At 33.4% G+C, this 14,526-nt stretch overlaps 1 protein-coding gene across 1 annotated transcript in view; it reads left to right on the top strand.

Moving 5' to 3' along the window:
- Nucleotides 1-14,526, top strand: part of LOC112004420 (uncharacterized) — an 85,330-nt gene that overhangs the window by 58,513 nt on the left and 12,291 nt on the right. The window lies entirely within an intron of this gene.

Genomic DNA, 14,526 nt, shown 5'->3' with positions numbered 1-14,526 from the left:
TCTTTTGAGTAATGATAGGGATGCCAATTTTTTATCATATGATCAAAGCAACATCATGTAATAATTAGTAGTCTACTAATTAGGTAAGCTCTGCTTTTCTTGATTAAGCAGCAAAGCCCGGTCCTACTCCTACCCAATTTATTATATTTTGTCAATTGTCACTCTCTCATGTATACACATTTTAGAAAGTGTTACAAAAGAAACTCCTTTATCAGTTTATCAGCATGGAAGTGTATCACGGCCATTTCCTAAGTAAGCCATATTATATGGTGGTGGATGAAAGGTGAGATAGGTAGTTGACCAATTTTCAACTTACGTAATTTCTACCCTAATGTTTTAAGGTATGAAATTTAGTTTGCTAATTTTCATTATTTATGTTACAGATATGGGAGATTAGAGAGTGTGGAGAGAGGAATATTATCGCTCGCAGTTGCCCAATTTTGGAATGACTTTAAGAAATGGACAAACCCGAATTAGTAACTAATATGTTCAATCATTAGACTTAACTAGTCGCAGACCCACACATAGAATATACATAATTACTTTGTAATGTGGTATAATGTATGACTAACTCTCTAAAATTTACTGAAGCTAATTTGTTTAAAATTGAACTATTTCTAAAAATATTTTTCATCTCTCTATTTCTACATATCATTCTATTATTTTGAGTTTTTTTTTTTTTGGAAAAAATTTGGTGTGTTTAATTGATATTATTCTTTTTTCAAGGGATCTATATATTCTTCAAACTTTTGTTATAGCGTGTTATGTTTTCCTTTTTTTATTTCTACGATTCAATTTTTTTAAGTTCCAAATTAATTATTTAAATTTCTCATTCTCTTAAAGAGATTGTCACATTAATCAAATCTCATCTCAAATTTATAATTAATATTACTCAAATAATTGATCAGCACATTCAAATATTGTACGTTTTTAGACCCCCTTAAAACACAAGTTGTTTAATCTAGTTATTTAGCCAAGTGATTACTTAGATAAATTATTTAGATCTAGATTAACACAAGTAAATCATTTCATGTAAATAATGCGGAAATATAAAGAATACAACGATATGATAACCCAGAAAAACCAGACTGATAAAAAACTTGGGGAGAATTTAACGTTTGGAAATCGATTTTTGCCCAAAGTTAAAGTTGCCGCCGAACTTCCTTTGTACAACTCCATTACAACATTTGGAGATTCAAAGCTGTCCAATTTTGGAGAAACGCTGCAAAAGAGGGACAGGAGAGGAATGGCCCAAGATTTCCCACATCCCTAACATCTTCTTTGATCCATTAGATGCGGTAACTTCTTCTGATGCTTCTTCTTTTTTTCTTGGGTCTTCTTCTTTTATTTTGCAATATATCAATATTAAATTAATAAAAATGTTACTTTTCTACCAAAATTTCCCACTGGAAAAAAAAAAAAACGCTAGTTGATGAATTTATTTGGTTCTCAGTCATTTGAATTAGGCGATTTATTGTTTAGATTGGGTTATTTTGTGATTTAACTAAAATTGCTTAATAAATATCCAAATGAATATATTTAAAAATCTCTTTCATTTGCATACGTATTCACAGAAAACAGCTCCAATGTCTACCTCTTTCTATTTCACTTATGGTTTTCCTCATTTTCTTGAATTAAAATGGTTCTGGGATCTCCGTCTTGCGCATCTTCTTTTATTTTGCTGAATACATCAATTAATATTCTAATTGACTGCCAACCAGACCCAGATTAAAATATTTAATAACTAGCAAAGCATGTGGTTCTTTCTCAAAAAAGAAAAAAGAAAAAAAAAGAAAAAAGAGCAAAGCATGTGGTTGCTTATATTGTCATCTTGTGATATATCTAACCAAATTGGGATGTTTTTAATAGCTACAATAGACTCATGGTCGAACAATTCATTTAACAAATCATCATTCCAACCTGAACCCGAAGCATTTAGAAGCTAGGAGACTACCAAACAAGAATTGTTTACTTGAGCCCTTGGTGTTGGAATAAAACTTGACTTGTCAAGTAACCAAGGATCTTCCCAAACTAGAATAGTATTCCCGGAACCTACTAATTTACATGCTCCCAACTTAATTATATCCTTCACCCTTTCAATACTCCTCCAAACCCAAGATGCATTAGAGACTTTTGGAGCTTTAAGCCAATCAGCTCTAACCTTGTACTTAGCAGCCAATTCCTTCACACAAAAACAATTTTTCTTTGACTGAATCCACCAACCCAATTTGGAAACTAAAGCTTGATTCAACTTCTCAAACTTTTTAAAACCAAGCCCATCTTCATCTTTCGGCCTACATAAATCATCCCATGCCATAGGAGTGAAAAACTTGTTAGAATCCTCTTTTGGCTTCCACCAAAAACGTCTCACAGCCGCATCTAACTTGTCATTAATTTTCCTTGGTAGTAAAAAGGTGGATATAGTATAGTTAGGGATGGTTTGGGCAACAGATTTAATCAAAGTGGCTCTACCTGCCCAAGATAGGCATTTACTCTTCCAACTAGCCAATCTTGCCTCTACCTTCTCCTTAACATAGGCAAAATCTCTAGCCTTGTTATTTGATAAGAATAATGGCACCCCTAAATACTTAGTTCCATACCGGAGCTTTTTAAATCACAACTGGTCTTTAACTTGTCTAATAAAATTAGGATGGACTCCTTTCGAACTAAAAATGCCAGACTTCTCAACACTTATAATTTGCCCAGACCATTTGCCATAGCAATCCAGACAATTCAACAGAGTTCTTATTTCTGACTGCTTGGCATTGCAAAATAGCATCACATCATCAGCACAGAAGAGCTTTGTGATAGCTGGTGAACAGTTTTTAGACCCCTTAACTCAATCGGATTAACCTAGTTAATTAGCCAAGTGATTAACTTAGTCAAATTATGCAAATCTAGGTTATCACAATCATATCAAGTATATAGCAGCGGAAATATAAATAACACAAAGATATGATGACCCAGGAAAACCAAATCGGTAAAAAAACCTGGGGAGAATTTAACCTAACTATCCTCAAGGTAAACTTGAATCCACTATCTTGAAAGAATCGAAGTTCATACAATAAGACTTACAAGCCCTCACGTTCGACTTCTCATTGCTACCCATTAGTAGAACTTACTGACACGACCACGTGCAAGTTTCGAGACCACGGACTCCTTCTTTCTTGGATTCTCCAGCAAGTACAAGCACTCCCGCTTGCATATCTTTAAGCTCTTATGGCAGCAACTGAATGATCATCAAGATATTGAAGAAATCTCCTCTTGATAATCCTAAGCTTGTGTGAAGGAAAGCTCCTCATAGATCTCACAAGAGATTCACATAAACAGCAATATGAGCAACCAAAGACTTAGAGAGGTTTGGGTATAAAACCCTAGATACAAAAGAGGCACACTCTTCTCTCTCTCTAAAAAACTCTAAAAAATGTGGCTTAGGGTTTCCTTTATATATTGGGAGAAGTAGTTCTGAAACCCTAATCCTTCATGGGCTTAAATAGCTGTTTGGGCTGACTTAAAATTCTGCAGATACGATTCTCGATCGATCAAGCCTGTTCTTCAATCGATCGAACCAGACAGATTATGAAATCTTCTTCCTGCAGCTTGTATGTTCTTGAATCTTGACTTGAATCACCTTGAACATTGTCTAATAATACCTATAGACTCTAAGATCTATATCTAGACAAGTTTGTGTTTACGATTTGCCAATTGTTCTAAACATTTAGAACCTAATAGCTAGAACTCCATTCGCTAAATGCACCCCTCTAATATTACCCTTATTCTCCTCTTTACTAATTAGCCTTGCCAAGACCTCGCAGCCAATGATGAAGAGATAGGGAGATAGGGGATCCCCCTGTCTCAGACCCCTAGATGGGTTGATTTTTGCTTCATGACTCCCATTAATCAATAAGGTGTAGCTGACTGTGGATATACATTGCTGAATTAAGGTGATAAATCTCTCACAAAACCCAAAAGCCTTAAGTGTAGTCAACAGGAAACTTCACTCCATTTTATTGTATGCATTTTGAAAATCAATTTTCAAACCAACGCAGCCTTTTTTCTTTCTTTTAGTACTGCAACTATGAACAATTTCCTGCGCAAGAATTATATTTTCAGCAATATTTCTATCTGGAATAAAAGCTACTTGGGTTGGATCAATCATCTTATTTAATAAAGGTCTTAGCCTAGAGACTAAAATTTTCGAAATCACCTTGTAGCAAACATTACAGAGATTGATAGGTCTGAATTAATTGAAATTATGAGCACCTTGAACTTTAGGGATGAGTGTGATATAAGTGCGATTCAACTCATGGAGCATCCATCCTTCTCTGAAAAAACTTTGAATAGCAGCTACAAGTTGATCTCCAATTATCGACCAATAATGTCTGTAAAATAAGCCAGGCATTCCATCTGGCCTCGAAGCTTTGAGGGGGTGCATTTCAAACACTACTCTTCTAATATCATCAGTAGATGGCACAGTAGTCAACATTTCATTCTCCTGAGCTGAAATACAAGGTTCGATTAGACCATCTAAATCTGGAGGGACATTGGGAGAGGAGGAATGGAACACTTCTAAGAATTTGGAAGAAAAGTACTCCCCAATCTCTTTCCTATTCATCAATCGAAGCCCATCCTCTTCCCTTATCTCTGTAATAAGATTTCTTCTCTCCTCACTAGAGTGGACAAATGAAAAAAATTTGTATTTCGATCTCCTTCTTTGATCCATAACTCTCTGGATTTTTGTTTCCATTTAAGGTCCTCTCTTTCCAGCCATTCATCTAGCTGAAGATATAAAGTTGCTTCCAACTCCAAATTTTCTTTAGTAGGAGCTCTGTTTTGAACCTCTTTTGTTCTTGCTTCTATTTCTCTAATTTTGGTCTTAGCATAGCCAAACTGATTCCTATTCCAAGCTTTTTGATGTCGCGGAAGCTTGAAGAAAAGCATACATGATGCTCTCTTGATGGAACAGAAACTAAACTGTTAGTTTCTGGTAGTAATACTTGAATCCACAAGGTGATAGGTCTGGAATCCACCAGAGAACACAATAGACACAAGTCTGAATTTTTATTGATCATAAACTATTAAAAACGTTTACAGACTTAGAGGCCTATTTAAGGGCTCGTTAAAACTTAACATACAAGAAAATATAATTTAAAATAACTCCTAATTGATACCTAATCATAACAGGAACCAAATTTGACCTAAAAAGCATTAAATGCACCTAAAAACAAGGAAATAAATCACCTAAACCTAAAATAACGTTTTTTTTACATAAAAATACCAAAAATAATAAATTACAATAATTAAATAGTAAATTGTGTCCTACATCACTTTTAAATCATGTCTAGTTTGCTGAATTTTCCTAGCCAACTTGAAACAATGAGAACCTTCTACATCACCTTGCCAAGCTTTTTCTACAATCCCAATGCTTGAATCATCTCTGGTCCACATTGCTTCAAATCTGAAAGGCTTAGCCCTCACTGACTGATCCATATGAGTGTCCAATATAATTGAAGCATGATCTGAAGCAGGGGCAACTAAATGCTTAACTCCAGCTTTCGGGAAAAGACATTGCCACTCATGATTGCACATAGCTTTGTCCAGCTGCTCTTTAATGTTAGCAAGATCTTCCCGTTTGTTGGACCAAGTGAATCGGGAACCGATATAACCAAGATCAATTGCACCTTCGCCAAGATATTTGCCACCTTTTTTATCCAAATTACAATACACACAATTGAAATCCCCCATTACCAACCAGGGGCATGCAAAGGCACTAACCAAGTTCTCCAAGCACTTCCAAAATCTTTCCCTGCCATTTACGTGGGGAGGGCCATAAATCAAAAGAAAGAGCCAAGGTGAGGAAGGAGGATCAAAATAGACCAGAGATGCAATAGCATTTTAATCAGAGTACACAATCTCTAAATCCACTCTAGCTTTCCAAAAAAAGGCTAGACCTCCAGATTTACCAACAGGATCCACACAAAACTTATCTACAAAACCAATACTTGAGCAAATTCTTTCAATCTTACACGACTTAGATTTGGATTTAGCTATAAAAACTACATCAGGACTTTCTTCCCTAATGAGAGCCTTGAGGGCTCTAACTGTCGGGGCTCTACCAGCACCCCAACAGTTCCAAGCAAGGGTCCTCATGGCGAGGGGTGGGGCTTGATAAGGCCTGCCTCCTCGGCCATTTGGATATTTAAGGGAAGGGAAGACTCACTTGAACAGTCTAGCCGTTCTTCATTATCTATCTTAGAATTCAAGGGGCTGCTATCCACATTCTTCATTCTGGCAAGAGCCTTAAGAGAAGTTTTGGCTTTTGGACGTGCTTTCTCCATTGCTTTCCTAGCTTTTCCATTCTTTTGAGAGGAGTCATAATTTTTGGTGAAGGAAGAGGGAGCACAATCATAATTGGAAGTTTGGGATATTCTAGAGAAATCATCATTATTGCAGACAACAGAGAAAGGAAACTCCAGTTTAGAGGGTTGGGACATTTGGGAAGGTTTAGGTTTTTTTGCAATAAGGTCAGAAGTATTTGAGTTAGTAGCTTTACGTTTTATTGGGCTATTGGGTTTAAGATTGCTTTGTAAGGAATGATTTTCAGATTGGGCTTTGGTTTGAAGAAAGTCTTTGGGCTGAGTTTTGGATGCCAAAAGGTCTATATGAGGAGATGTTTGTATAGGTGGCTTCATATAGGAAGATGTTTGTATAAAGTCTTTGGGCTGAGTTTTGGATGCCGAAAGGTCTATATGAGGATTGGGCCCAGCTGGAGATGAGGTAGGTTTAAAGTTCAAATGTGTAGTAGTGTCATAGTGAGAAATGTCACAACCCATATCCTCTGAACTTGTACGAGTAATGGAGAGCATACCCAAGATTTCCTCAGAACCTTCTCGAGCCCCATGCTCCGTGCTGCCCACTTTTTGTCCCATCAATTGACTGACATCAGCCAACACAGTTCCTACTCTCTCTTCTGCTTCATTCCGGTTAACAATAGTTGACGGAACTCTCTGGTTCCTCAATGAAGCTTCCACAATATTTGAATTCATCACTGAAGTTCCCACTTCTCTGTCATCTCCTGTTGTAACAGGATTACCAATGACCTTTGGATTCAAACCAGGTTGGAACTCATTATTCTCAGCACGAAGCCAATTTCCATAGTTTTCATGGGAAACATTCTCCTTGACTGTCCTTGGAGACTCTTCCTCTAGGCAAGATCTCAAATCATGCCCTAATCTACCACAGCCATAGCAAAAATTGCCTAGTTTCTCAAACTTGAAGGGGATCCAAAGCTCAGGAAGACCCTGATCATCTTGATCAAGAGGAAAGCTAGCACATAATGGACATGAGACATCCACTTCTACTCTGACTCTAACAAAATTTTTCCACACTCCAACTCTATTACCCACAAGATCAACCTCCAAGGTCCTACCTAAGAAACCACCAATTTTGAAAGGATTTTCTTTAGACTGTCTATTAAGAGGTAGGACATGAACCTGAACCCAGAAAACAGTGGTGGAAAAATCCACTTCATTAAGATTGAGATTTGCTCTAAACTTCTTCAGAATTACATGTTCACCTTTAATGGACCAAGGTCTACGATCCCAAACTCTTCTAACATCAGCTTCGTGATTAAAAGAAAAAAGGAAAACATTTCTATCAAGAATTGATACTTCAACCTCCGTAAATAAATTCCAAGCTTTTATCACTATATCTCTAACAACAACCCGGGAAAAGGATTTTTTGGACAGGATCTTACCAACCAAAAGGAGCTTTGATTGAACTGAGGATTCTTGATTGACTTCCAAACTGATTTTGCCTTTTTTCCAACCTAATTTCTCTGTTTTGGAGATGATCCTCTCCATGCTTGTGTTGTCCAGTATTTCCTCCATTAGTTAGGAAAAGACCATAGTGAGGTATCAAAATAGTTGATAGATAGAAGGACAGATTAAGGAAGAGTAACTGAGTGGGAGGGATTCAATGGTAGTGGAGACAGCGATGAAAATGGGAAGAAGGAAAATCCTTCAGGGACAAAGAAGATGGCGTCTTCACAAAGCTCCACTAGGAAGGGAAAGAAATCTTGTTATCGTCTCATACTGAAGGTGGCAATTCATTTAACAGTGTTTCTCTTACAAGGAAAATATGGAAGACCAGCATTTATGAGAGACTTAAGATGCACCTTTGGAGAATAGCATTCAATCTTCTTCCCACTAAGGACAAGTTGAGTGAGTTTTCACCATCTTCTAATGCTAGTTGCCCTATTTGTGATGTTTTGATTGAGTCAACCCTGCACCTTTTTACTCAGTGCTACATTGCTAGAGCTATATGGTTTGGTAGTCGTTGGAACATTAGAATTGACAGATGACAAGTTCAATCTCCGTCCCATTTGATTGAGCTAATTATTGATCCGCTGCCATCTCTCCAGCTGGATAAAGAGCAAAGAAATGATTTCTTGCTATTTGGAGCTCTAACTTTAGATATGATTTGGATGTGGAGAAACAAAGCAATTAATGAAAGATCTCTTCCAGTGGAGGGTCAAATTAACAGAAGCATTCAGAAGCTGTATTTGGAGCATTGGCGGCCCAAAGTTCCAGTGTTGGCAAATGTCCCAGCTAGAACCAGTGCCAGGTGGTGTTGTACAAGCCAAGGTATACTAAAGTTGAATTGTACGTGATGCAACAGTAGGTGATCTTTCTTCATGTATAGCTTTTGTTGCCAGAGATTGGAGAGGGAAGTTGGTGTTTGCGATTTCAAAGAAAGTTAACACCAACATCCCTGTTCAAGCAGAGGCTAATGCCATTCTATTGGCTGTCCACTTTGCTGTGAATTTCTCTTTTTGTAATTGCATCATAGAGAGTGATTGTAAAGTTTGTATAGATACCATTAGAGCTGGTGGGAAGTTAATTCCTTGGAGAATATTGAATTTTGTGGACTCAGTTAAGAATGTAATTAGAGACTATGGCAATGTATCTTTTAACTGGGTTCATAGGGAGGCTAACTAGGCTGCGCATGTGCTAGCCAAATGGTCCCTTAGCCAGTCTTTTTTTGGTTATTTTGATATGGGATTTGGCCCTCCAAGTTTTGTTAATGTTATCTTGGTTGAGGCATCCTAGGATTTTGTTTCTGATGTGGTTCAATATGATTTCTATTCAGCAAAAAAAAAAAAAAAAAAAAATGTTTTGACTAACAAAAAATTTTTCTGATGTGGTTCAATATGATTTCTATTCAGCAAAAAAAAAAAAAAAAAAAAATGTTTTGACTAACAAAAAATGACCACGGCAACAAATCTTGCTCATTTGTATATAGATAAAACAACTCCAATTGCTCCCGCTAATTTCCTTCTGTTTGGGCTTCTACACTAATTTGAAATAACTCATATGGTTTTCTTTTGGGCATATAGAGAATAGATGACAGCTCCAAAAATTACCTGAAGAGAATTTCAGAGTTTTTTGGAGAGATGATTGGTCAGCGTGGGCAAAGTTCTTTCTGGGCCAGTGGGAATGAATCTTCGGAGAATGACATCGAAATTCGGGGAGATGAGTCAGATCACGGTGATGAGGACGAAGAATGCTTGGCAGAGAAGAATCAAAGTCCGGCGATTGAAGTACACGTGTCGAATGAAGAAAACATCATCAGAGTAAGAGGAGGAGGATGTTGGTGATTCGGTGAAGGTATCATTGTCCGTGTCTTCTTCGGAGAAAAACGAGGTGGTTTTGTCGTACGGTTCGGTTTCTGTTATAGGGAGGAGGAGAGAGATGGAAGATGCAGTGAGAGCTGAACTAGGAATTATGAATAAAAAAGGTGTTGGTGTTGGTGTTGGTGTTGAAGGAAAGTACGACTTTTTCAGAGTGTACGATGGGCATGGAGGGTGCCACATGGCGAGGGCTTGTAGTGAAAGGTTGCATGGGATTTTGGTGGAGGAGGGAGGCGAGAGTGAGAGTAGTAGTGAAGAGTTAGAAGGGTTATCGGAGTATTGGGAGAGAGTGATGCAAGTCTAATCCAGTCATGGGTAACTTCTTCAAACTCTTCTTCTTCTTCTTTTGCATTGTCTTCTATTTTTACTAGTCGCATACCCGCGCATTGCGTGAGATAATTTTTTTTAGGGTGATCTTATTAAATATATTTGGGGTAATAAGTAATGACACTCTCCCATTTTGTTTATATTAATAACAAAATATTTTAAATTTATTTAAGAATCTGTTTATAAATGTTTAACCATGGTTAGTAAAGACATTACTCATAACTTTAGAATTAAAATACAAATTTATAAAATACCAAAATATTTGAAGTGACAAATCTCTCCATAACTTATTGGGAAAAGAAAAGGGAAAAAAAAAAAAAGCAGAAGACATTACTTAATATTTTGAAATACACTTTAATTTAAAATTTTAAAATAAGAGAATTTAATTTTAAAATTAAGGATAATTTTGGAACCTACCTTAAGCACAGGCAGGTTAGTACACAATATTTTAATATTAATTTAACAAAGTTTGTTTAAACAAATGTAAAGGGTGAAAATATTTTTTCCTTTCAAGCTTGGGGTAGAGTGTCATTTCTTCAAACCTCAATGAAGGGGAATGTAATTACCCCTATATTATTATTATTATTGTTGTTGTTGTTGTTGTTGTTGTTATTGTTGTTGTTGTTAATAATTGATTTTTCATTTTCTTTTAAATTAATAAAAACCTTACATATACCTTTTTATTTATTTATAGAATATACATTTTTTTAACCTTTACATATCTTTTTTTTTTATGTGAATCTTTACATATACCTTAAGTAAACTCTATATATTCCACTTCTTTAGATGTGTAAAATCATAAACTACTACTTCATAATGATAGTAGCTAATTAGTTTTATCACTTTTTTTCATAATTTCATTTATAACATTTTTTACTATTATCATATATTTACTGGCTAATGATTTTCATAACAGAGGTGTTAAATGAGATGTAGCATTGTTTATTAGATTTTTAAATGCAATTTTGTATGAAGATTACATATATATATATATATATATATATATAAACTTAAATGAAATGTCAAAAAAGGGATTTTAAAATTTTCTAACTTTATTTCTTATGTAATTTCTATTATTACGTGAGAACATCTCCTTTTAGTTATGAATTAGAGTTTGATTAGTTTTAAGTTTAAATATATTGCTATGATTGTGTATAATTATTGATTATTGATTCAATTTTTTAAGTGAATGTAACAGTTGATTTTATTGCACTGTAAAGTTTTTAATGTTCTCCATATTGATCATATTTATTTTTTATTTTTACTTCTCCTTACAACCTCTTTGTTTTCAATTAATAGTTACTAATTGGCATTTGATTTTTTTTTCTTTACCATCTCTCTCTCTCTCTCTCTCTCCATAGGCAACCTACTGTTTTCCAAAATTTGATGATGATTTATTGCATTAAATATGCATTGGGTTTTTTTTTTTTTTTTAATATTTAATTTTGCTACCCTTAAGTTAGTATATCCATAACTATTAGTTTCTTTATATTATATTTGGTTTGATATCCTCATTATTATTATTATTATTATTATTATTATATTATTATTATTATTATTATTTAACTGAGTGTTTCCTAATTGACATTTGTTTTGTATTATATTTTTCTTTGATGTATTAGGTTTGAGAATGAGTGTGTCGCTAGTATTACTCCACTTTATGATGACACTTTTATTTATTGAATTAAGTATAATTTTTAATTTTTAATTTTTAAATAAAAGGAGAGAAAAATATAAATAATTTAATGATATGGAAGATGTGGGGAGATGAATAGTGATATTAAAGTAGAAGGTAGTGGGGAGATGAAAAGATAAAGATAAGGAAAAGTTTGGACAAAGTGTAAGTGTAAAAAATAAATAAATAAAAAAAGAGTACAATTTTTTAAGGATAATTTTATTATTTAAATAAAATATTCCATGTTTAATTATTAAAAATAAAAAGAGAGAAAATATAAATAATTTAATAGTGTAGAAGATGTGACTGAATTTAAATGTTGAATAACATAAGATGAGAAGAAAAAAAAGTAAAAATAAAAATATATATATATATATATATATATATATATAACAATAATACCAATAAAGAGAAAATTGCACATAAAATATTTTGTTCTTTCTTATAACTCAAATTAAGATTGATCTTCTTTTTTTTTTTTTAATATGTGTTTTAGGATTGTGCTTTTTTTAATTTCCCATAAGAAAGTCTTTTCTTTCCCTTTTATAATTTTGATTGAATTTTGGTTTGGATTAATACTTAGTTGTTTTTGGAAATAGAAATTTGAATATGCCTGCCAATTTTTTGACTAATAAATTATTATAAAATCTATTTTTTATTTCTTTAGTTTTATTTTAATTTGGTTAAGTTGACACTGTAATTTTGTGATGATTTTTTATTATTATGATAATTTCCTTATTCCTTAAGAGATGAGTTGTATATTAAACAAATGTAACACACTACAACAAAGTTGGAAGAATATGGTTCACCTTAAAAATTATTAATGAAATACACAAAAAAAATAATATTAAAATGATATATTTGTAGAGATAAAAAGATAAAAAAAAATGTAAAAATTTTTTTTTTTTTAAAAGACAATACTTGAAGTAATTGTTACTTTTTATATATTACATTTCACTGCATAATATTTATATTCTCACGCATCGTGCGAGTCTGCGGCTAGTTTCCTATAAAAACTGAATGATTCTACAAGTCTTCTATTGGGAATAAATTCTAATCTTAGGTTGCTAAATGCAAATGTAGTAGAAACATGATGAGAGAGAATAATGGGTTGTGCTCATGGTTAGTGTAATAAGCATGTGATATGATTGTGGGCTTCCTTTATAATAGGATCTTTTGTTACTCTTAGAGCAAACAAAATGATTCCTTTATCCCACCCAAAATGTTTTCCTATAATGTCAATCTTTATCTTTTAACCTCTAAGAAATGCAATGCAATGGCCAAAGGATATGCCCCTTAATATATTGTCTCTAATCAAATAAACAAAGGCTCCTGTCCCCTTTAGGTACAGGTTTATACAGAGTTCAATTGTTTTCAATTGTTTTCTTTTCTCTGTAAGAAAGAACCATCAACCTTAACTAACCCAAAAAAAAAAAAAAAAAAAAGGACCATCAACATTAATTAGCGTTATAAGAAAGAGCAAAAAAAGGGTAACATTTAACAATTAAAGAGGAAAAAAAAAAAACAATTTAAAAAACAAATCTAAATGGCATTAACCAATGTGAGTTTTAAAGAACTCTTGGTTTACCTAGAATATAATAGAGAAAATAAAAATGAGACTAATACTAATTCTAGGAAACATATATAGAGAAATAGAAATAAGGATGCTAATTAAAGAACATTGGCAATACCATCAATCCCATTTGAAGCTTAATCATAGCTCTACTAATTTGCTGACTTTCAACTTTTGGCTGGTATATATTCAAGCATTCTCCAATGCTGTAAAATTCCTTATTGTTTGGTTTTACTTGAATTCCTGCAAACTACCCAATTAAATTAAGTGATAAAATGAGCATAATGATTCTAGTGTAGAAAAAAAGAATTCCCAAAGATTAGTAATTTGGCATAAATAGAAGAATGTATAAAAAATTCATCGAAAAATTGAGTGAGAAAAAGAAAGAGAACCTTTTTTTGAATTCTGACAAACTACCCAATTAAATTAAGTGAGAAATGAGCATAATGATTCTAGTGTAGAAAAAACAAAGAAGAAAAAAAGAAAACAAAGGATGCCCAAAGATTAGTAATTTGGCATAAATAGAAGAATGTATAAAAAAAAATCATCAAAAAATTGAGAGAGAGAGAGAGAGAGAGAGAGAGAGAGAACCTTTTTTTTGTGAGAGAAAACCATGCATAGAATGGAATAGATAGTTACCAATTTATAATAAGAGAGTGTGAATAAGAAGAGACAAAATAAAGGAAGATGAAGAGAAAGAAGAAGAATAATATTTATGTAGAGGGTAGTGGGTAGATGAAAAGAAGAAGAATAATATTTATGTAGAGGGTAGTGGAGAGATAAAAAGGTAAGGATGGAGAAAGGTTAGAAAAAGTGTAAATATTAAAATAAAATAAAAAGTAAATGTTAAAAACAATTATAAGAAAATTGGAAAGAAAATGATAATGAGGTGGATTCTAATGTGGCTTAACTGGAGCGTAGCAACAATAAATGCTATGCTTCAGCTTTTAGTAATATATAGATTAGAACTAAACATCAATTAATTATCCTACTTATCTGTCAAAAATCCCCTCAAATAAGATTTTGGCCAAAATAATAACTTCTTATCACACTTCATTTATAATATTTTAACATTTGTCCTATCAATTATAAGATCAACGACCTTTTATATGGAAATAACTCAGATGGGTCCTGTTGAGTAAATTTTTAAATTCGTTAATGCTTTAAAATCTCCATAAATTTGTTAAGTGACTCTATAAACTGATTGAGGTTCTTTCCACATTGATTGGACTTCAACAAAGATAAACCTAATGTTTTGAA

The sequence above is a fragment of the Quercus suber genome, unplaced genomic scaffold (assembly GCF_002906115.3).
Source record: "Quercus suber isolate HL8 unplaced genomic scaffold, Cork oak 2.0 scaffold_132, whole genome shotgun sequence".
Lineage (NCBI taxonomy): Eukaryota > Viridiplantae > Streptophyta > Magnoliopsida > Fagales > Fagaceae > Quercus > Quercus suber.
Note: the sequence above shows the minus strand (reverse complement) of the source record. Positions and strands in the feature narration are given on the sequence as shown.